Source organism: Pygoscelis adeliae, unplaced genomic scaffold, assembly GCF_000699105.1.
Source record: "Pygoscelis adeliae isolate BGI_AS28 unplaced genomic scaffold, ASM69910v1 Scaffold302, whole genome shotgun sequence".
In the NCBI taxonomy this organism is placed as follows: domain Eukaryota; kingdom Metazoa; phylum Chordata; class Aves; order Sphenisciformes; family Spheniscidae; genus Pygoscelis; species Pygoscelis adeliae.
Window position 1 is genome coordinate 516,683 of NW_008824372.1, and position 24,411 is coordinate 541,093.

Consider the following 24,411-nt stretch of genomic DNA (forward strand, 5'->3'; position numbering starts at 1 on the left):
AGCCTTGATTTTCGCTATAAATTGATGGAAACAAACTAAATTAGCAGGATGGAACTCAATTTGCCCCGAAGGACCGTGTCTTGAGCAGTATCCCAGCCTAGCAGTCTCCTTTTTGTGTGGTGGTGTGCAGCAGTGCTGCCGCCTGCCCCTGCGGCTCACAGGCTCCAGGTCAAGGCAACAGCTAAGCACCAGCTTAATTCCCACTGGATTTGGTGGGAACTTCTTTATTAGTCATGAATGAGGGGGTTACCCTTATTTTACTCCTCAGGAGCATCTTTATTTTTTCCTTTCCTTTTATCACTGTGTTAAATAGTATTTGCAATATGTTGGAAAAAGATTCCTAACAAACTTCACTGGAAACAGAGAGCACTGCAGCTCCGATACCTTAACCTGAAATATGTGATACTGCTAGCCTCTTCTCACTCTTCAGGGAAAAATGTTAGGCTAATAAGCCAAGAAATGTTAAATTGCATTGAAAATTAATGTGCCTGCATGTTCAAGTGTATATGGTACACTTTGGATTATCAGATTTTTTTATGTCTGTAAAGCTATTGGTCATATAAGTCATAAACTGAAACAGTCATTATATAGAAAAAGGCATTTTTCAAATAACTCTTCTCCCCAAGCTGTGACTCTTCAATCCAAAATACAGATGTGAAATGTAGGTGTGTTGCTGTGTTTACACCTATCTAAATATATACCATTTGAAGCTCTTATTTTTGGTAACAGTGGGAATATCCCGGCAGCCTCCAACTCCAGAGAGAGTCTAAAGCACTCGGTTTCTTGTAGAATCAGGCCCCAGATACGCAGTTATTTGTCTTGATACTTGATGTCGCTCTTGGGACAAAATTTTCATTGCCATAGTCCCATGGGGTGACTTAAGAAATCATTACATGAACTGAATTCATTCATCTTAAGTCAGTCTTAATATAGCCTGATGTAATTATGCTGAAAGGATGAAGTTGCATCTTATTTGCATAACTGCAGTAGACAGTGAGCCAGAGGAAGTGCACACTTAAATAGTAATCACTTCATGAAAAGTTGAGTTTGGAACAAGCTCCATAGCCAACTTAACCAAGTATCAACTAAGTTGAAAGGCTTTGCCAGGTTTTCAGGGAAAAAAAGCAGAATGTATTTATTTTCAGAACAACTATGGCAGCAGAATATTGTGTGCTGGTTATTGTTGCTTTGAACTCTTCCAAAAAAAGGTTGTGACGGCGTGTCCTCACACTTAGAGAAGATTACTAAAACATCAGCCCAGTCCTGAAACTCAGCGTATGCTCAGAGGAACAAGCCCAGTGTTGCATCGCAGAACTGCAAGTATCTGTGCTTATGTGTGTAAGAGTTTGCAGTCATATGCCTTGTTTTGAATAGTCTTTTACTCAGAGTATATCCTTGTAACATTTTTGTGAAGAGGTGTAATGTAACCACAGAGCGAGCGTTAGTGCTGGAAGATGAGAAAAATCAGACAGTTTAAACAACAGACAAAAGCTGTATTTTCTAATTAAAGTTTGAATGGGATGTATTATTATTATTATTATATTCATTTTACAATAATTTAGAAATGATGAACTGTGGCTCTGCATGCATTTGACATTAAAACAACACCACAGCAGAAAAAAGTCCGCAAAAAGTCTTTCTTCTCCAAAATGCATTTGATGGGATTTTACCTACTGCTGCTTTGTTCCCCGGAAACCCTTGTTCTTCATTCACCTGAATAGAAAGATAAATGTTGCACGTGGGGGAGATTCCCGTGTCAGTTTGGTGTTGAAGAACAGAAAGAGTGCCCTGCTAATCACGGGAAGGGTGAAATGCCGCGAAGAGGAGCAAGTGTGAGCTACAGGAGAATTTCGGTCAAGCGAAAGCGGGCTGTTATGGAGTACTGATGCTATCAGGATCACGGTAAAAATGGGAGATGTTGAGACAAGTATAACAAGTCCCCAAAATTTCAAGTGCCAGAAGGAAAATGGAAGCACAGTGGAAAATGAAAAGTTGAGACTTCAAAAAAACAGTGTTTTGTTCTTGCAGTTCAGCTGAGCTACTCGCCTTCAGACTAGCAAATTACTGTTCGTGGTTGTCTTTTCTTTAGGCAGTGATAGTCTAAGAGAAAGTTGTTCATTTGCTGCATTTTTCATTTGAAGTCCCAGAAGCTTTGTAGACCATCCAAACCAGCAAGAAACAAAATATGGAAACGCTCCCTGGATTCTCGTGGGATGGACCATCATTCCAGCTGCGGACTTCCCCGGATGATGGCTGCGATGAACTGCAACCCTATTTCTTTGTAGATGGAAATGAACTTCTTCCACACTAATCTTTTTAATCACAAACTGACCTTTAAGTATTCCACTGCCACTTTACCTCTTCACGTTTCAGTAGATTTAATAAACTTCAGAGCATTTCCTCCTCTTGTTATCACTGCTCTACCCAAAGCTAATTACACATTTTAGCTGCCTAGGGTAGCTCTCTTTATTACACTATATAGATGTATATAAGAGTTAGCCGGATGACCCTCTTATTAAAGATGATACTACTACTGGTCCAGACATCAATTAAAGTTCTCCCTAGCAGGCAGATTCAAAGTCAGGAGTTCCTAAATTCTTTCCCTGGAGGACGAGCAGATCTTCCTGCCAGTGATAAGAAAATATCTGTGGCATGAGGGATGGAAAAGCCTGGTCCTTTTGGAGCAGGTTTGTGCAGTACTTCCTGAATTCAATATGGAAAGCTGTTGGACAATGCATGTCCAGAAGATACTCAAGTCTGAGGAATGGAGTCAGGCAAATGGCCTTGGGTTTCAGAATGATGGTCTTTCCCATTTTTGTTCTTTTCCTTCCCATTTTTTCTTCTAGTCTAAGCAATACCCACACTTCAGATTTTAAATTTGCTTATATCCATCTGTAGTATCTATTCAGATTAAAAATGGCTCACTAAACTCCTTCAGGAGTGTGGCAGTAGAGAGCATGCATAGTAGGTAGAGCAGTAACATTCAGGATGTCAGCTGGAGCTTCGAAAGGTGGCTACAACGCGCTGCATGGCAGGCCAGCAAATGTATTTTTATCAAATGCAGTTTCACAGCTGAAATGAGAAAATAAGCAGCTTTATTCCTGCAAGAATATTCCTATAGTGCAACTCCAAGATTTATCCTTTCACCGTCAGTCCTGTGCAGACCTGGGTGAGGTGCTCAGAGCTTGCCCGGGCATCGCAGGCGGGGTGGCATCCCTGGGCATCCTCTCCAACCTCAAACCTCTCACTCAAGGCTTAGCACAGGAAGAACTAATACCTGGTAAGCCCTTGTTAATACCTGTTAGTATCTTGTTAAGCCCCACATATGAAGTAGTGAAAACTAGTATTTTCAAGAGACAGTAGTAACTTTGGATGCTCTTTTGTAATCTACCCACTCTGATACATCGAGGTCCGCAGGATCTGTAGAAAGCATTGAACACCTTCTTTTTAGGAAACATGGATCATAAAGTCCTAGAGATAGAACTAGAAAAGAGATAAGTAACTTCTGAAAATCACGGCCATATTTTTAAGGAGTCCAAATGCCTCCAGTAGCTCTTACAAAGTTTCAATAATAAATATATATAATTTCCATGAATTGAAAATATCTCTCTTTTCAGGGGTATCTTAGAAATTGTTTTCCTCTTAACCTCAACAGTAAAGAAGATGAACAACTATCTACTTACCTCTTGCTTTCTGTTGTTCCTATGCCTCTTTTCTGTGTGACAATTTTTGAATTGGGCTGTTATACTGTGGTTCACGTTGTTAGCATCCATGCTACTGACTTGGCACTTTCAGATATCTGGTTCTTCCTCTAACTTTTTTTCTTTTAAAATAGTCTTCCTTATCTTTCTTACTTATATGTGATCTGTTTTCATGGACACCAGCTCACAATGAAGTGAAACCAAGGACAGGAACAGCTGTTAAGAGAAGGCTGTTCTAATATACACATATATATGATGTTAATTATTTTGAAAGTCTGGCAAAATGCTTTGCCAATGATGAAAAAAAATATTCTTTATAGTCTGAGTTCAGAATTTGATGCAACTAAACAATGGGATTCAACTAGATTTAAGATTAATGATTCAATTCCAGCAAGCTATGGATGTGGCCGAGGTTTGCAATCTCGTGAAGCTCTCAGCTATGAGGTTAAAGGATGGCTCAAATTCAGCACAAGGAAGTGCATAGCTATTTAAAAAAAATAGAAGCGTTGCAAGTGCTGTAGACCAACATAACTGTCCTTGAATTTTTCAGTTGTTTGTCTTCCAAAGAGATGGTGAATCATATTTTTAATGTTTTGTTTTTATTTCCAACAGGAGCTGATTTGCTTCTTTTTTGTTCAGGCGGTATTAAACCCAGAAAAAAACAATGAAAGAGTAGTGATTTAGGAAAAAAAATTAGAATTAAATTATATCTCACTATTTAGTGGCTCTCAAATATTTTACCTTCACATCCCCAGTCGAGCAAAGCAAAGGAGCTCAGGGTTCATTTTCCTCTGTGTTAGAGACAGTATTGAATTTTATCCAACATTAATAAATGTGGGCATGCTGTTCTGCGTCTAGCTGTGGCTGCATTTACCCCAGGATGTTTCTCTGGGAAAGATGTGCTTTGTGCGGCACTTACCCACCACCTCCCGGAACAGAACAGAAGGCTGTCTTATATCTTGTAATAATATTTGTAAAATAGTCCGGTTTAGATTTTTTTTGTTTACAGCCTGGTTCAGTCTTTTACGGTGCTCTGTTGTTCTCAAGCTTTTTCTCTGTCCCCAGGGCACGAGTGTGTGCTTTTAAGAGAGTAAGTGAGACGGAAAGATCTGGCTCGGGGGGTTTGGTTCATCCCAGGCTGCAGGGCTGCTGGGACCAGGGGATTGCTGCAGCCTCACTATAGCAGAGCCCATGGACACCAAAAGCCAGGAGGGGGACGCCAATCATAAGGGAAAAGACATAAGAGAAGTAGCATGGACCATCACTCATTTACTCATTCTTCCCATTACCTCCCCTGAATTTTCCTCTCATCTCCTCGCCACCGCCCATCTGACCTGTTTTACTTTCTGCACTGCTGGAAGGGCTCCAGCATCGGTGGATTTGTTTTTCCTTGGCACCTCCAGGTTGGCTGTTTGAGAGCAGTGGGAGAGCTCAGCGATCTTCCCTTCCCTGCACTGCCCGCAGTGGGCTCCAGCGCCTGGGAAGGGGCACACCCCTGGTTTCTGGGTTTTAAATAGTGGAATTACAAGCAACAACAACCGGGAAATATACTTCAAGGCCGTTTTGTATCAGTAGTTTGACAGAGCGACTCTGGTTTGGACCCTGTCTCTTACAAGTAGTTTGCATGAAGGACAATATATATAAAGGTTTATTTGCATTTTTTTTCCCCAATGAGTAAATTGTCTTTATCAGCTTTGGAATTAAAATTCTAAGGGTGTTGTGTGCTCATATTATTAAGTAAGTAAATACAGAAATGTATCATCTGTTAAGATAGGTTTGTTATTTCATCCCGTACATTTTGTCAAAAAGATGCTTTCAAATGGCACTTCATACTCCTTATAGAAAACCGGTTAGCTGGCCAAGTGCAGGTGAAGGAAGAATTTACCTTTTTGTATCAATCACGCAGTGTTTAAAGTCATTCTACCCGTAAACTTGTTGGGAATGTATCTTTCCCAATGCTGATGAAGCCATTAATTGAATTTAAATTAATACTGCGGTTACCTGGGAATCCAAGACACACTCGCAGCCGTGAAACTTTTATTGCATATTGATTCCAGCCTGTTGAAAAGTCACTCTGGGAGTTAAGATTAGCTTTGATTCCTCCTGGCTTAGTGCTGAGTCTCATTGCCGCTTGCCTGTGTAAGTACAGGCTCATGCTACAGGACTGCAGCATGCAAGGACAGATGGACGGACAGACGTGTGCAACGGACTGGGCGGTGGGCTAGGCTGAGCGCTGCTGAAGTGAGCGTGCTTTAGTTGGGATGCTTAGTGAGCCAGGCATCACGCCTCCCTCGTCTTACACGCTTTTTCATGGGCTGCCGGCTTGAAGCTTCATCATGGAAAGTGTGGGTAATTAAATGTTGGCTTAAATACCGCTGCACGGTGATGCCCAGTCTCCTGAGATCGATGGATATGGTAACGCTAGAGATTCAGGCGAACGGGGTCTGTTCCCTGACTGTAGGCAGAAATTGTACATTCACTGCGGTGTTGCAGTAGCAATGCAGTGCTTGACTTTAAAGGTTGAAGCGAAGGCTTTGGGGAGAGGTTTAGTAAGTTCAAAGAGACAGTAGCTTAAGGGTAGCATTATCTTTTAATATGCAGATATAGAGAAGTTAAGAAACACAATTTTTGCAAAGTTTCAAATTAATGTTACTTTTGTAGTTTCCTTTTAAATGAAGGCATTGAAGCTTTCAGGGGGGGGGGGGGGGGGTTTTTTTGTTTAAGATTCCCTGTAAGTGTTAGTCACTGAGAAATACAGTCTCAGCTGCAATCTCTGTGCTGCCGCAGACTCAAAGGAAATGCCCCATAGCACTCCAAACCCGAGCTCCCGTGAGGCAACGCATTCAAAAAAACCCACATACTTTTCCAACTCAAAATGTAAACTTCTACATCATTTCAGTGTAGTATTTTGCTGCACTTACATATCTGGCTGTTTTGTGACGTTCAGTCATTGGAGTTCTTTTGGGGTTTCTTAGTTTGAAGGCATGATCTTTTTAGAGTATTAAAGAGAGTTATCTGCCACTGCTCAGTGCAAGACACAGCTCATAACCGCAACAGCATTAGCAAGAAATTTTATCTCAAATGGGGTTTGAACCAGTACCTTTTCAAATGGCATTGCTGCTTCATAGCAAAGAAATTAGCTAGAAAGCTCTAACTGGACCATAAAGAACCATTGTAAAATAAAGATTCAGGGAGCTTTCTCTTTGGCCCCTTGAAATGAAATAAACTGTTCACCCAACCTGCAACAGACCTGGCTTGCTCAAAATTGAGGTACTTCTCTGATCCGAGCCAGCTGTTATTCATTCTGTGGGTGTATGCGTGTGTCTGTATTTCTGCATTTTGTGTGTCGCTCCCAGGGCTTATGTTGGCATTTTCTCTTTGATGTTCATATTTAACTATTATTTCAGGACACTGGAGATTGTGTGGGTGGTTGTTTTGAGAGAGAGAGATGTGTACACACACACGCAAACTAGCATGGTTGATGCTGTAAGAAGAGGTAATTCACAGACCATTATTTAGCTATTGATCACTGTTCAGATATGTCATCAGTGGTCTTTGTTTTGAAATACCCTGAATTGCATCTTCTGAAGGACAATTTTCCTCTCCATGATCTAACACTGAAGTTGTCTGAGTTGTCTGTTGGACACATTTGGGCAGAGTATTTCCATCCAGAAAGGAAGAATTTTATTTTTAGAAAGCCTGCTATCTTTGTGTGCCAGCTCCTGATCTGCATGTGATCTGGTAGGCACCTCCAAGCCTTCCTCTGCGGGTTTGCTCTGCGCAGAAGGCGTTAATGGGTATCCGTGATTAGAGCAGCTTCACGGGGGAGCGTTTCTTCCTCCACACAGCAGACAGCCATATGCTGCTTTCCAGCATCTTTGCAAGGCAGCAGAGCCAAGGGCAGCTTAGGCTGGCAACCAAACTTTCCATCCTTGCAAGGGGTGTTCAGCAACACGTGGGTAGCACACAGCAAGCACATGAAGGTAAATGACTGTTTCCTATACAACCCCCCAAGATCAGGAAATCCTAGTGTTTTCTAGTGCTGTTAGTCTTTGCTTCTGCGCAGAGTTTCAAGCCTCATTTGTTGATAGGAATTAATTTTCTGTTTGTTAGTAAAATTGGCAGGATTTCCAGGATCTGGGGAGTGATGAAGCTCAGGGGACCTCACTGGACGCTGCATGAGTGAGCCCCTCCTGGGCCACTGAAACAGAGCTGGCTCATGGAGAATTATAAAAAAAAATAATGTTTTAGTTTGGCATTCTGTTTAGGCATAGAAACAGAAGTCAAGAAAAAGATTTTACCACCTTCTCCCACTCCCTTAGAGCAGTACTGGCACCGAGCACAGCACTCGTGTTGTTTGCCTCCTTGACTCAACCCAGCCAATGCAGGGAGCTGAGAGGATGCTACAGTACCGAGCTGAGAGCATGAGCAGTTTCATTGCTGAAAGAAAGGAGCAGGAGGAGGGAATTAGGGAGGGTGGGTGGTGAGGTGTTCCCATAGTCCATCTGAAGCATCATGCCCTACGTCTGCCAGCATGGCAGGGTCCGGATCTGGGGCTGCTTCTGTGGGGATGGAGAGGAAGAGGGAAGAGCTCCCCTCTCCTCTTTGCATGAGAGTTGCATCTCTCCTGATATATCTTACACTATAATTTAAGAGGTTAACACATTTTTCTAATTCACAGGAAGTATATTAGCAGAGTATTTGTTTTGCCATTTATATTTCTTGTATTTTTCATGTAAAAACGAAATTTCAGGAGCTTTCTGAAATAAACTGTTCCTGTTTTAGATAAAAATAGCCATGAATGGTCCCAAATATCTAGTTTTATAAATGCCATTCCGCAGGAAGGCTAAGAACCACAGATTGTTCCTAATGGAACGGATAACTTTTCATCTCTGATATACTGCTTTGGCAAAACAGAAAGAGTTTAATACAGTATGTAGCATTTCCAGTCCAGTGCCTGGTGGACTGCCCATGGATATTGAGAAATAGGCAATGAAGAATGACACTTATTTGAGCAGAAGGACTGATGGTCTCAGTGTTTGTTCACATTTGTTACAAATTTGGGCTCAAGAAAGAGCTCTGAGTAAGGACTTTGGGCTTAGGTCCATGGATACTAGGTGACCATTTATTTTCCTTTACAATTATTACAGTGTTTTAACTTCGGAAGCTTCAAACACTGAAACTGGGGGCAGTGAAACACAGAATACAAATACAATCTGCTTGTGCCATAAGGTGATGGAAGAAATAAAAGGTTCAGTCATCAGTCTTTTCTACAAGGGTTATTTTTTGCAACAAAAAATTAAAACAACATTAATATATTAGAAATTTAAATGAAAGAAACAAGATCCCCCTGCCATCTGCTAAGTGAATACCAGTGTAGTCCATTGGAGGAGCATCTGTGCAGGGGGAGGCAGAAGCCAAGATGAAAAGCAGCTCCTGCTCCTCCCGGTGCTGGGGAGCACCTCCCGTAGCATCGCGCCGTCAGCAGCCGCCCTGCCCGCGCCTTCGTACGGGGCTCGTGTCGGCCATGAAACAAGGCAGGTTCCTGTGTGGTAGCAAAGAGGAGCGGAGATGCATTGAACTCGCACTGGCAGCTGAACCTCGCGGCATCCCGGAGGCTTGCTTTGTTATTTCTTGGGTCTCATTTCATTAAGTCAGTCTGTGCTGTTCATGCCCTTCCCCACCCAGCTGCCTGGAGGATGAGAGGGCAGGTATGTATGTTCAGCACGCATCACTTCTGCTCCGCTAAGAAACTGCATGTGTTTTATCAGAAATGTCTATTAAATCTCATGTGTAATTCGTTCATGTATATTAAATCTTCTACCAAGATAACTTTGAGTCTACTATATTTACAGTAACACACTATTTCCACTCTGCTTCGTTTAAATTCATACATCTCAACATTCTTTATCTTATGAGCTTTTCCATTACTCTTTGCAAATGCTAATAAGTATTAACTTGTTTAATATTTATCTTCCTCTTTGGGGTTAGTTTTTCTCTGTCTTTGAAAGAAATTGAAAGCAAAAGTTCCTAAATTCTCACAAGAATTTTTTTTCTTATGGTATTTCTGACTCTGTCACTACAACCTTAAAAGATTCTCTCTCTAGGCCATTTAAAATTAGTCTCTGAAATCCTCTATGACTTACTTATTCTTTCTCTTTATTAGCAAGCCAGAAAAGAAATACGACTTCACAATCTCTCAAGCAAAGCAAAAATGAATAAAAGTTTGAGGCTTTTATTAGAGTAAAATGCAAGTATGGCATCCCTGTTTGCAAGTGGCAAATTAATATGGCTATATTATACATTAAAAATGTATTCACTCTAAGTAGTATGTGTTTATTAGTTTTTGTGTTTTCCTGCACAAGTAGATATTGATTACCATCCTAGTTCTCACCACGGGCTCTGGAGCGTGCTCGGAAAGACCTCTGCAGGCTCCGGCTTCGCTGCCGCTGGGGCTTCGTGCACACCAACACACGTGAATTGTGTGTTTCTGAAACAGGCTGAGCTCCACTGGGTAAGACGGGTTCAGACACAAAAATAAATGTGCTCATTTTAGGAAGTGAACAGAGATTTAAAAGGGGTTTTTTGTTTGTTTGATTTTTTTTCCTTTTAGTTTGTGTTGTTAATGCTTGAATGATTATAGTCTTTTGAAAGTAATAGTTTAGGAAATAATACGCGTAATAATACACATAATTTCCTTAAAGATGATACAATGAACGCTAAAGTGCCCTCTTCACTCATGCTGGGTTTGCAGATCTGCTTTGGGAATGTGTTTTCATTTTGTTGACTGACTGCATGACAACACTCTAATGACCAAAGGAAATGGAAAATAATTTAGAAAAAAATCCTCAATGTAATCACATATGCTAGCTCTTTAGTAAACTGAAGCAGGAGTCAATGGATCAATGATCTTGATCTCCTGGTAAGGATAAATAAACACAAACCTTTTGTCTCATAGTTAAAATATAATTGTAGGATGGTGAAGAACTATGTGTTTGCAAGTTAAGATGTCCCTCTGTGCAGTTCAAGGTAATATGTCTTGAAAGTGTAGTTCGGTCTTTGTTTCGATTACATGACATGGTCCATCTGGAAATTATAGAATCATAGAACCATTAAGGTTGGAAAAGACCTCTAAGGTCATCGAGTCAAACCGCCAACCCAACACCCCCATGCCCACTAAACCATGTCCCTCAGCGCCTCATCTACCCGTCTTTTAAATACTTCCAGGGATGGTGACTCAACCACTTCCCTGGGCAGCCTGTTCCAACGTTTAACCACTCTTTCAGTAAAGAAATTCTTAATTAATTCACTTATTCATGTTAACACAGCTGTAATGCAACCAACATACTCAGGCGTTGCACTGCTGCCCTCAGGGAGGAAGGCTTGCCTGGGATGCTGAGCGCTGCGTGTGCTGGGAGATGGGGCAAATTAATTGTCTTTTTCTCTGCTAGAAAACCTCCATTTTCTGTTTGGGGGGGTGGGGGGGGCAGGGGCTGTGTGTCCACTCCCGTTGCTGGCTGAGCCACCCCTGTGCTGCCGTTCTCCTGCAGCAGCAACTGCTTTTTGAGGAGTCAAAAGCCGTTATTCTCCAGTTACAATTCATGTGTAAGCACAGGTTAAGTGGGCCAAGAGCTCCCATACACACCTGGCATCAAGCTGCAGTCAGCCAAAGCTTTTTGCACCTGCAGTCTTTCCTCCCTCTTAACTAAGTTAGGACACAATTAATAATGTGATTAATCATGCAAGCTATTTAATAAAGAAGGACCAGGGAAACTAAAGTTTTCTACTAATCCAATATATAAAAATGCAGGAAAAAAAGAGGAAAAAAAACCCCAAACCCCCCTCTCATACTGCTTTCTCAGCTCTGCTGGTGGTTCAGCAATAGCTCGTCGTGCATGGTGCTGATGTATGCCATCTTCCAAAAAGTAACTGTTAGAATTTGTAAGAATGAAATGTGAAGCAAGTGAGTGGCCTCAAATTGGTTATTACTACTCATAAGAGAATGGTGCAATTACTTGTGAATAATGATTAAGCCTAATTAGAGTCAGAGTTTTGCTATTACACTGATAATAGGCACCTGTAGTGCCTAGGCTTCAATATATTCTCCATGAATAGGTGCAGCATCAGTATCTTTGCTTCTCTACGCTGAGTAGAGTAGATGAGGTTCTTGGCTTTCTTCCAGTACAGTATGTACACGAGAGCCTGTGAAGCAGTAAGCTCTCAGAGATATTTATGAAGTGAAACTAAACTTTTATTTCGCTTTCTCTCTCTAATTTCTTTCCTGGGGTACTTGTAGTGGAAATACTTTTAATCTTTGTTTTCAAGTTTCTGTGTTTCTCAGTTTAATTACCACTTCACATAGTGTAAATTTCCAAAGAAAAATATTTTAGGATCTAATGGAAGGAGTTGCTAATGACATCTGGAAGTTATTGACATCCCTTCTGTTCTTCCATGTAGGTGTGCTGAGGCTGCCACATAAGCTTTGTTGCTAAAGACATGTGCATGGAAAAAGCCTGTCTGTTCTCTGGCTTCATCCCTCGGTTTGTAATGTTTATGGTTCTGAGAACCTGCTGCTGCGTAAAGGAGTTGAGGACAACAGGAAAACGATTTTTTATTTTTTGTGGAAAGAAAGATGTTGAGGATATTTTTGTGTGTTAGTATTGGTAGTAACACACAGCTGAGGCATTGGCTTAAAGGGAAACGAAATCTGTGGGGTGGCTGCTTCTGAGCAGGAGGTTTGAGTGACTGCTGGCCCCCTCCCACGCAGGGGTGGTGATAGGCACTTGTGAATGTACACTGTTTGTGGCTGGAAATGCCTTCTGAGACTTTCCAGCTGCCATAAGCGATTATTTAAGTCAGAAACTAAGTAGTGAAATAGTCTCTTTGCAAAATTTTGTGGCTTCCCCGCCCCTGGAGATCTAGTGGATCTATTAGACAAAAGCTCGGAAGAATGCAGCCAGGCTAGCTGGGAGCGCATCTCTGCACCTGGCTGATGGGATGGGGTTTCTGCCTAGCGAGATGGCATCCGGCTCGCAGGGGCTGTGGACCGCTCTGCTGCGCCGCGGGGGTATGTGAACCAGAGCACTTCAGAGACCCAACTCTGTCTTATAGTAATTTTCAGTAACATAATACTATTTCACATATTTATGTTTCTCATACTCTGTTAAAGTTTGCATTAAGCAGTTCACTTCCATGGGGTCAATGCAAAGTTTAATACAACACTGCAGCAACTTTAATTTGTGGAGTTAAATTGGTGTGTGCTTTATTTAAAAAAAAAAAAAAATCATCTAAATCACACCTGAACTCTTTCTTTAATGTCTTCTTAGAATTTGAATTATGTTTTTAGCTTTGGCAATTATTTAAAATGCTGATGTGTCAATCCCCAAAGAGAGAATACTTGTCTCGAGTATTGCCACTTGAAATTTTGGGAAGCCACACAGATGTTCATCTCCTCATTATGGAAATAATGTATTTGGTTAATGTGTTGGTATGAAGAGAGGGGAATACAAATCATCTTGCAACTTGAGAGCCATTTAAAAGTTTCCTTATGTTTAGACTGTCTTATTCATCTTCACTAAGGCATCTCTGAGAGAGGTCCCCCAGATTTGCCAGGTTTGGAAGTCTCTCTGCCTGTTGCCTGCTCTGGCCGGGGCCCTGCTGCCCCGTTTCTAGCAGCTCTGCTCTGGCTGGTGCTCGGCGTCGGGGCAGAGATGCGTGGTGGGATTTGGTCTCACCGCAGCAGCCAGGGGAGTTACAGTTGGGTATTCATCTTCTCGGAAGATCCGTGTGCTGCTTGCTGGGGATGAGGCTCAGGTCTCTCCAAGTGCCGTCATTGCAGCCTCCTGGCTTCTTGGGTGCACACTGGAAATGCAGAAAAACGGGGAGAGGATCCGAGCCAGGAACTGGCAAAGGGCCCTTGCCTGGTGGTCCTTAAGGCTGGCCAGGATCCCAAAGGGGATGCTGAACAGGGGGTGGGGTAGACCTGGGAAATGGGGAGGAAAAAAAAGAGGTGATGAAGAATGGGTGCCTAAAGGATATTCTGCTCCTGAAATATTTAATTCAAATTGGAAAGCTTTTTTGCTTTCCCTGGAAGATGCAGGGTATTCCGATGACAAGAACTTGGGGTGATGCAGGTGTTCCTGCGCAGGACTCCATGGCCTGGAGGCCAGCCCAAGTGATTGTACCGCATCCCCTGGCCTCAGAAATCATCCCGTTATCTTTGTCTTTTGTCTTTTTGCATACAAGACTGAGCACTTGTTCTGGGTAGTACCTTGTGGTTTGATGTGATTAATGTGCACAGTTGGAGTGGAAGCTGCAACTTTGTGTTAGCAGCCTCAGCTGAGAAGGCTGTAGAGAGGGAGGGAGAGAACAGTAATTGTATTGCCCTGTCTCACATCCTAGCATGCTCTGGCTGGATGGTGTTGTTAAAGCTGCCTTATAATCAAGAAGTCAGTTGCCAAAAATCAAGGAAGTAATTTTTTTTTTTTTTTTTAAAGACTTTAACAAGAAAAAAGGAAGGGAAGAATGCAACGGAGTTTGCAGGTAATAGTTTCTTAGGGGTGTCATCTCAAGGGGAAATTTGAAAATAAGATTGGTAGCATATATAGTAGTTTAAACTGAGGCATGACTTTGCCGTGCACAGCCAATTATATCAAATCCCCCGGCACCGTGCGTGGATGGCCTCTGTTGTGCCAGTTTATGCATTGGCTCCACCTGACTGCAGCGCAGGCTTGCAAGTGTCTGCCATGTGTACTGCTTAAATGATGGCTCTGCAGAAAAGAGGCATCAGGTTAAATAGCATTTTGAAAGAGCGTTTTTACTTTCATCTAGCCAGTGTTACCATGTCAACAGGAAAAAAAAAGTGTGGCAACTCTCAATATCTGGTTTGGGGGGGCTGTGTGTGTATATAAGTGTGGGTCTGTGAGCATGCATATAAATTTTAGGATACACAAATATATTTACACATGCTGTAATTATTCCTGTTGACATGGTAACACTTCAGCGAGGCACAGGCAAATATATACAGAGAAAGAAAGAAAATTAACTCTGTGGATTGAAGGAATTGAATGCAGTACAAGGAAATAATATTTGAAACTCGGTGAATTCTGCAGCCTGGGGCTCGGGCTGCGGCTGCCCCTGTGCGTGGTGGGGGAAGGAGCGGCCCCTCGTGCTCCCCTCCCGCGCGGCAGAAGCCAGGTACGTCTCAGCCTCCGTCGGTACGTGTCTCGCCTTATTCTCCCACTCCCGCTGCAGGCAGGAGGAGGACAGGCTTTGATTTCCTTTCATGTTTTGTTTGCTGGGAAGGTATAACAATGAGACCGAGCATTGATTTGATTTTTGCAAGTTGATTTTAAGTACGTGTGTCAGAATAGCACTGCCAGGGGGTGTGCATTGACCACTGCCGGGGTTATTTATGACTTTACAGCTGAGAATTTAGGTCAGGTATCACAGGATGATGGAAAGTTACCTTTTACGTAGCATCGCTGTGGGTCCTGTTCTTGGCTCGTCTGCTGCATGCGTACGGCGGTGGTGTGGGGTGCCATCGTCTGAGCAGTCGGGGTGCTCTGGGGGGGCTGCGGTGCTTAACCTCAGCCATCCTCTGCAGCAGTGCCGGGCAGTGGCTGCGGCCTCTCCTCCATGGGCAGCTCTGACCTTCCGTTCGGTTTGTTTTGGCATGTTCATTATGTGTGCTGATTGATTTTTACTTTTGATTATTGTTGGTCATAACCTGTTGAACATACTGAAGGGTTACTCCGGTTGCTGCATTACAGTGTAGAGGGACGTCTGTATTTCTATCCTCGTTTTAAATTATGCAAGCAGATGACTTGAGTTTAAACGCTTTTAAGGATACGCAATGTGCATTTTGCCTGCTGCTGCTATCAAAGGGAAGAAAACCACTCTCATGTTCTGCATTTAGACCTTCTTTATCTCTCTGATTTTACTGCTCTGCATTATTAAAAAGAAACAGGCCATCTGTGGAGCAGCTTCTCCCGTTCCGTCAAAAAGGGTGGGAAGGAAGAACTCGGAAAACCGGCGGAAAGAAGATATCGATGCATACAAAGGGATTTAGTTAAATAGTCAATTGCAAATGAAAAACTGAAACAACAGCTCAGGCTTTGGGCATGAGTATTATTAATAGGAAATGCATCCTGACCCATGGGCCTGACTTGCCACCACTTTGCTCCATGTCCCTGGGTGACACTGTTTAACTCCACTTGAGTTTTACTGCTGCCAGATGAGATTAACGCAGAAGCTGATCTATTTTTCAGTAAAGCAGAAAGCAACAGATAATTTCAAGGAGACTGGGTATGGAAGTGAGAGGGAAAGCAAGCTATTAACTAAGTTGCCTTGTAATATGTATTTAAAAAAAAAAAAAGCTTTTTGCTCATCTTCAGGTATGAGGAAAAAAAGAATACTTCATGGATAAGGTCCTGGCAAGACCAATAGCCCATTTCCAATGCAGCAGGACAGCAGGAAAGGATGAGTTACTGGGAGAGAGATTCTGCTTCTGGATGTATTTTTAAATCTGTTCTGTTTGGCCTGGTTTGGGTAATAATCTTTACAGCAGATACAGATCCTCACTCGCTTGAGTAGGCTTATGTGAGCAGCGTTTCTCCCTTGGCTGGGACTCTGCGTATTGCAATTCCTAAAAAATTATTCATTCCAGCAGCAGGAGTCATTTGAATAAGAAGTGGAGTATTCGGCTGAAAGGAGAGCACCATATGCGTTAAGGAACCCGGGTGACTTATACCGGTGTCAACCTAGAAAGTCCCTGTGTGGCTGAAAATGCAAAAACCTTATGCATTATAAAGTCTGCAGTTCTTCGGGGGAAGAGGAGCACAAGCCTTCATCTTCTGCCCTGTAACAACTCTCTCGATTCTCTGAGGCATGGATTTGGTCTTTTTGTTGTTCGTAAAGAAAGCGGTGGGTCCCTCTGGGTTAGAACATCAGCATCCTGCTCGGGTAAGAGGATGATCCTGATGCCATCCAGGAGACCGTGGCAGCAAGAGAAACCGGGGATGGGGACGAGCTCCTCTGTGTGCATCCAGTGCTGCTGCTGCAGGAAAAATCTCGTCCTCGTCCTCAGCTGAGGCCTCTAGCTGGTATGCAATAAAAATAACAAATAGGAGAAATAAATTTAGGGTTTTCTACTGTTTATATTGATATAAATGGGAGCTCTGTGAAAGTAAGAAGTGCCTGAGGGCAATAAAATGTAGAATAATGAATAATAATATACTTCTATACTAACCTTTCTATTACAGCGCTGGCTAGACACCACCTAGGTCATGATCTCATTGCCGTGGCAGCTGTATAATTTTATAAAAGTGATAACGATGATACTTTAGCCAATATCTATCTATTTCCATAATAGAAGCTTTATAGCTTAAAATCCCAGATTTGCCCTAAGTATGGCGAGCTGAATTTCCTTCGTATGTGCTTTGTCATGTATATAAGAAGTCAAATGTGACATCAGCTAAAATACCCTTTTTCACTGTTATAATTGGCAACTATTAAAAAAGAAAACAACTGCAAAGCATTTTTATGGCATGAAGGAAGTTAATAAAATCATTAATATTATGGCCTTTTTATTGAGTAAGAAGGTCAAGAAAATATCTGTAGATTATCTTAACGGCTCCATAATACTATGTAGTGTGTGGCTTGGGCAACATAATAAGATCTGAAAGACTAGCTGTCTTAAAATTGATCTTATCATTCCACACCTAATGCTTTTATCCCAGATTTAATATCAGTAAATTAAACTTTTGGCTTGAATGCTAGGAAAATCAGAAAGTTATTTGAGTAGCTGCTTTCAACTCACTTCGCACCAGTAATCATAGTAAGTGATGATTTACTAGCTGCGTAAATAAAATTTGTACAACTAGCAATCATTAGTGTGGACATACTTTGGACAAAATAGAGAAGAATAAAAATATAAACCGATAAAATCACTACTCGTATGAAATAGGGTCAATATGTTGTATTTGCTCCCAAGCCACATGGGCTGAGAATGAAAACACTTTAGGCACATGAGAAATGCAGTAGGTCAACAACTTTGTGTTTTAATTAGGCTTAATTATTTTCTTTATTAAATAACCCCAGAGCCCTCAAAGTCATTGCTGACACGTGAAATAGATGCTTCACAGTGCGTGCTAGTGATTTGGTAAACAAGAAGTGACAGAAGTCTCTCTTAAAAAAAAAAAAAAATCTGGTTCATTCAGGCCAACAGCACGTTATCATCGTGGATCTTTGAGCCACCTGCCTGCAGTTCACCTCCTGAGATACTGGAAACTTCACTTGGCTGCTGCTGATTTCACTGGTGCCAGTTCAGCGTTGGACCCCCTATTTTAGTCTCTTTCTTTTCCTAGGGATTGCTTTTTTTTTTGGGTACCTACCTGCCCTCCTGTGCAGCCATCTTTGTCGTCTGCAGCCTGTCCTTTCCCCGTCAATGTGTGCCTGACCCCTTCCCTGTGATAAATGCCTCCTCTGTGAACCTGCCTTTTTTTTTTTCTTTTTCCCTCTGTAATGCAGCTGACCATGGCAAGCCGCATCGTTAGTCTTGGAGCCTGGTTTATCCTCCAAAGCACGTATAATTCCCTTGGCCATCTCTGCCAGGGAAGCTGAGCATTATGCTTTCAGGCAGAAAATGGGCAACATGTAACATCAAATGGAAGGAGAGATGCAAGATTAATGTTAGAAATAAATCATTCGGGCTTTTTTGGGGGTGTAAAAAGCAACCACAAGTCAGCAAGCCTCATTCTCTGGTTGAGAATCAAGCCGCTCTTCTAAGTGCTCTTGGCTCCGTGGCGCTGTGGCATCCTTCTTCATTAGTGAGGCCCTGGTCCGGGAGGACCCGAGAGGGGGTTCTGAGGGTGGATGGGGAGGCTGGAGGGCTGCGAGTGTTTCCTGGGGCAGGGCTGGATGCTGTGCTGGCACTCTTCATCCAGATGACTGACTGTAAATGGTGCAGAATAAAATGCCCCGATAAAATTTGACATGCAGAGCCTGACTCCAGCCAACTGGGGATGAGACACTCCCATCTTCCCCCAGTAATTTCTAACTTCAATCACTTAAGCGCTGTGATAACTCCTATCCTGATCAAAGGGGTGCTTAGGCTGGCACTGTGAGTAACTCACTGTGTGAAGCAGGGAAACAACCAAAAGTGCTCAGGTTTTGATGGCAACACAGCCAAGGGATGCTCGTCCCTCCCCTCGACTGGACTTCACCAGCCCTCCATAGTGCTTGGGATCAGGTCCCTTTCCCCCACCCCTTTTTTTAAAGTCTGTTTCATCGCTATGTAGTTAATTTATATATTAATCGTGGGGTGGAAAATAAATGAACCCATTAGGTAGTATCATCTCTCTCTGTGTAAGAATAATGATTTAATGAAATCACAGTGATTTAAAGTAATAAGACATTTATTTTAATTTGTAAAATCTCATAAAATAACTATCTATATCTCTTAGAGATATTTGCTGAAAAAAGTAATTTTCTTAAGTATGATACATGGGGAACATTGGGAAATCACTAAATCTTGTCACAGAAGTGTAATACTTGGCCACGTACAAGAGTAAGAAGCGATAATTCCTACTCTTACATTTAAGCATCCAGCTTTTTTGGTTGGGTCATCTAATTCCTTGAGCCCCTGAACCCAAAACTCTTATTCTTATGTTTAGTACTATGCGTGTAAGTTGTCTTAATGTCTTCAGTTTGAAAAGATTAAGCTTAAGCAAAGGCTTAAGCCTGTTGTTATTATAGAGAACACATTCACCTGTATTTCAACTTTCATGTTTTTGAATCCTATTAATTCAAAAATATCTAAAATTAGATAAGCATTTTAGATGTCCCTCTGACTCAAACCCACTGACTTTGATAAGATGGTTTGTGTTTGCAGGACAGCTTTGTGGTACACATGGGAAGCGTAGAAATAGTCATAACTATGACAAGAGATTTAAGACAACGTATATTTTGTTGGGGGGTTTTTTTTGAGGCAATTGCAAGCATTGGTTTTTCCAAGAATTAACAAATCACTGGTCAGTCTGAATGTGGTGAAAAGTTACTTAATGTTGCTAATGTTAATCCTGCTGTGATTTCAGGAATTCCTTCACTTTACACCAGCCTGCAAAGGTGACGCACTGTATTTTGCAGTGTGTAACCACGAATTTTTGTCACGTGTGATCAACAGTGAAAGAAGTGGTGCAGAAGCTCCTGTTAACGAACCATTTTTCATTTGCCCCTTTGGAAAAGGAGCTGCCCATCACCACACACCACTGCCCAGGGGCTTGTAAACCTATGGCCCGACTCTGTGCTTTGTGGCGCTTTGCACCACTGTGCTCCTAAGCAGGTGCTTGTGCTCGTGCCTCGGCAGAGATGAAGAACTGCTATAGTCGTGGCTATTAAATAAACCCGCGTGACATAAATCCTTATGCGTTATCTCACAGTATGCGCATGGCACTAATCTTTGCATAGATCCATCACAACCTTATGATTAGTGTTCAAAATACAATAATACTGAAGATATGTAACTACTTTACTGTACAAACTGTTCTTTAATAGGAATTTAAATCATGAAACTCATTGTGGGATTTCCTGAAGTCCGCTGAGAAGGTTGGTTGTGTGGTAGCAGTATCGCAACACTAGCAAATGATCAGCATTTGCTGAGAATTGAGTATTTGGGTTTTGCGTTACTACCTAGCCATGCATCTAATGTGAAGTTTAAAAATAGTAAGATCTTTAAATTGATCCTATTTTCTCTTAATTGAAAAATACATTTTTTCCTCTAGGTTTTTTTTTTTAAAGTTGCTTTAAAGTACATCTAGCACAATTACCCGTCTGAAAATAATGGTGGAAAAAAAATGAAATGGTGGTGATTTGTTGGCTCAAATCACAGAGTAACAAGTGTGGAGTGTATTCAGTTCAGCCAGTGTATTTCAGACAATCAAAATAACTTCTCTGACAGTGTTCTCAGGAATGATATAGGGGGAAAAAACAGAAAAACCCTCATTCTAGGAGCAGTGAGATTCCACTGAGCATTCTTTACTAATCTTTAAATTGGATGAATATCTCATCTAATGGAACTGTGCCAGTTGACAGTAATTCAGTGAAGGTGCACAGGTTTACACCAGATGATATTAAACACCCGAGGCTTGCTCCTCTGGTGTATCATACTCCGGCTGTGCCCGTGTGCCAGCACTTTGTGTAAAAGTTGTGAATATCTACCAGAAAAAAAATGGTGCCTGTGAGGACGCTCCTGGCCTCGCTCCCATGGAGCAATGTAGGACTCTTTTTCCACTCACTCGGTCCTGGCTACGGGGGACTTTTCTTGGTCCTAAGTATGTAGGGAAGGAGGGGAATTTGCAAAGGTGATGCCTTCTGGAGGTCTTCTCCGGGATTTTGACTATGCGGGAGCAGTAGTGCTGTGATCTGCAATGCAGCTAGAAACAGGCAGTGGGTGCACAGTACTTCCACCCAGTAAGGAATTAATAGAAACTTGGCCTGCTACTTAACTCCATCCCTCTGTCAGTCAGTCACTTGCTTGCTTGTCTTGATCATTAGAAAAGAATGATAAAAAATGTACACTTTTTAATAGGGATCTATATTCCTTCTTGAGAATGCAGAGGGATCATTTAAAAAAATCAATGAGAATGTTATTATTTGTTATTAAATCTGTGAAGGTTTAGAGTAATTCTTATGGAATTCTATTACGGTTTTATCAAGACTTATTGATTTTTATCTTATTAAGTTATAGAGCACTTTTCCCAGAGGTCAGTTAGTTTGGCACATTGGTAAGGTATACTGTTTCTCTTTCTGAGCCGTATATATAATGCAGATCTTATGACTCAATATCCTCTTTGAAATGCTCTTTTAATTATGAGTAAAACTAATACACATGGGTTTACAGGAAAACAGGTTTAGCTTGTATGTACCTAAAAAATCTAAGAGTATCTTCTAAATTTTCTTCTGACGCATCCACGTGAATGGTTTCCTTAGGAAATTTCAGCTCAGAAGTTCAGATGCTGTGCTGTCCTTTCCTAGAGACTGTGCACAGAAACATTCATAAGTCACTGACTTGTCGTTAATTAAGCAGAACAGCTGTGGCAGGAGAGTTTTATTAATGATTTCCCTAAAACATGGGAAACCCAGGTTAAGTCCCTGCCTTAGCATAAATACAGCAGGAGGGGATCAGGGGTCTCTGCCATCACAGGTCGGCTCTTTTCCTACAGCTTCGTGCAGTCTTATTCCAGAAAGTTTTCACTTTGAGCTGCAAAAAACGCGCTGAAGGCTGGACAAGCCATGCTGAGTATACAGAGCTGACTCAAATATTCAGTAGCACTTAAATACGCCACTGAGGTTTTCTCCTACCCCATCTTGGTGGTTTGCTTGCAGGTTTCCATGTTTGATTGCGGTCCTTCAGGTGCCGGCTTCCAACTAGACAGCACGGCATTACATTGGTATGGCTTGTTGCTTAGGGTTTGTCATCATTCCGAAGCATCCTGATGTATTTGTTGCAGGAAAGGCCTTGTCGTGGTTTAACATGCCAGCCAAAACCAGCACAGACCTACACGTATTTTCTGGTGAGGCTGCAGGTAAAATTTTAATTGGCTTTCAGGCTGTTTCTGGAAGACGCCAGTACTTATTTTTTTTAGTTTGATTTTTGGAGGTGATGTACATTGTGTCTTATGAGCAGTGGGCTTTGGATGCGAGTCATGAACAGTAGACTCAGAATTAGGAAAATATATATTATAGTTGGGCCAATAGTATGCAAAGCTAATCCGAGGAGACAGACTGACCCCACTCCTAATCTTCTTTCTTATCTGAAAACATCTGTTTACATGGTGGCTATTTTTATCCCATAGTGGATGGATTGCTATGCTAATTTAACGATGCCATATGTTTTTCCTCTGACTCAATTTCATTGTGTGGAGTGCCAGACTGAGTCAAACCTATTTCAGTGAGAGAAATTGTTGGCTATGGCGCAAGGAACTTTTTTCTCTCTTTCAATGGAATATGTATTTACTGTCATTTCTAACTGCAAAATCAAAAGGAACCGTGTGATCATGCAATATAGAGAGCTGGTTTAGCATCTATAAGAGCTTGCTGCTTCTGTGTTTCCACCCTCCTTTGCAATGCTAGTACAGGCTGTAAAGCCAAGTAAAGGGACAAAATAGATATTCTGAGATTTGCATCTTCAGTGGACTTGCACTTTTCGGATGCCAGGTAATTTACTTCTGAGCCTCTCAGTGTGCAACCAGCATTTTTCAAGCCCTCTTTACGATTGATCTGCTTTATCCAGGTTTCAGATTTGCATAGTTTGAATACCTCAACAACCTTCTTAGTAAAAGGAAAAACTCTTTTGTAACCTGAACTTGAACTGGGATTGCAATTCTGGAAGGTTACATGAAAAATACTGAATCTTCACTGTCTCCGTAAGGAAAAGCTCTGATGTTGCTCATCACAGGCTAAAGACGGATAACTAGAAAGACTTAGGAAGTAACAGTGATTAACGTCCTGCGATTCGAATATGCGTGCTATAAGACTAATATAACTCTCTGAAGAGAATGGGCACAGCCCCCTTACTTCAGAGGAACTGTCAGATTTGGGAAAGCCTGTAAAACTAAGCAGGGATTCCAGCTGCCTGGAGTCTGTAACCTGGCTAAAGGCGGGGAACAATGATTGCCTGTTTTGTGGCACCTCTGATGCAGAGGTGATAAAGCTGTTCCATGTTCGATGCCAAGAATACTTGGCTGTGTCACTCCATGTACTCTTCCTTCTGAACGGGCGAGAGAATACAGCTTCTGTTGGCTACAAAAAGAAAAAAAAGACAAAAGATTTCATGTATGAGCGCGTAGACATGTGTTAATATATTTGTCCTTGTGCAAATCTTCTGTTTGCCAAGCAAAACCAAAAGTATCCTGGGATAGTAATAAAATAAAAATGTTGTTGTGGGAGGGTGGTGATCTCGGCTCGTCCCTGCTCTCGTGCTCCTGAGGACGCACCGGTGTCTGTCGGGAGCAGCTTTACCCCGGCTGGGACGGGTGCTGACTCGAGTCTGTTGTCACACTGTGCTCTCGTGGGAGCTTTGGTCACTGCAGTAACAAAGGCTGGATTTCTGCCATCGTACTAGTGCTGAGGATCTCTGTCTATTGATTTGCAATAACTCGTGTGCGCAAAGGTTTCCTTAGACTCTAAGGAGTTATCTCAACTTTAAGAGAGAGAAGAATGCTTAAATACAGCAAAGTGAAGCAGTAGTGCACAGGGCAGTTAGTAACGCGATGTTCCTTTTGGTCTAACGTTACCATTGCTTATTGGGAAAGTAAGTATTTGTTTCAGAGTTCTGTGCTGTATTGTGAGAAAAATCCATTAAGATGAGCGTGATCTTTGAAGAGAGATTGCCTCAGCTGTCAAAGGATATTTGGCTCAGTTTTAAACTATAGAATTTGAAAACTTGATAGAGAAAATCCTACGCTGTGGCAGGTCTAATTTGTCATCAGAATTTAATAAACTGTATAATTTTGTAGCACGGTTTAAATTCTTTTTATTTGTCCTCCTGATTTGTAAGGCTTTAGACATACCTTTAATTGCTACACGTATATATGTATATACACATATATGTATGTACACACACGTATATATACAGTGATATACATTTCTGCAAAAAAATGAAGAAGGCCAAAGCAAGACATGTTTCTTTTCTGGCAAGTTGGTGAGGTGC

The 24,411-nt window shown here is 41.8% G+C and overlaps 1 protein-coding gene across 1 annotated transcript in view; it reads left to right on the top strand.

Moving 5' to 3' along the window:
• Positions 1-24,411, top strand: part of GRM7 (glutamate receptor, metabotropic 7) — a 289,326-nt gene that overhangs the window by 173,326 nt on the left and 91,589 nt on the right.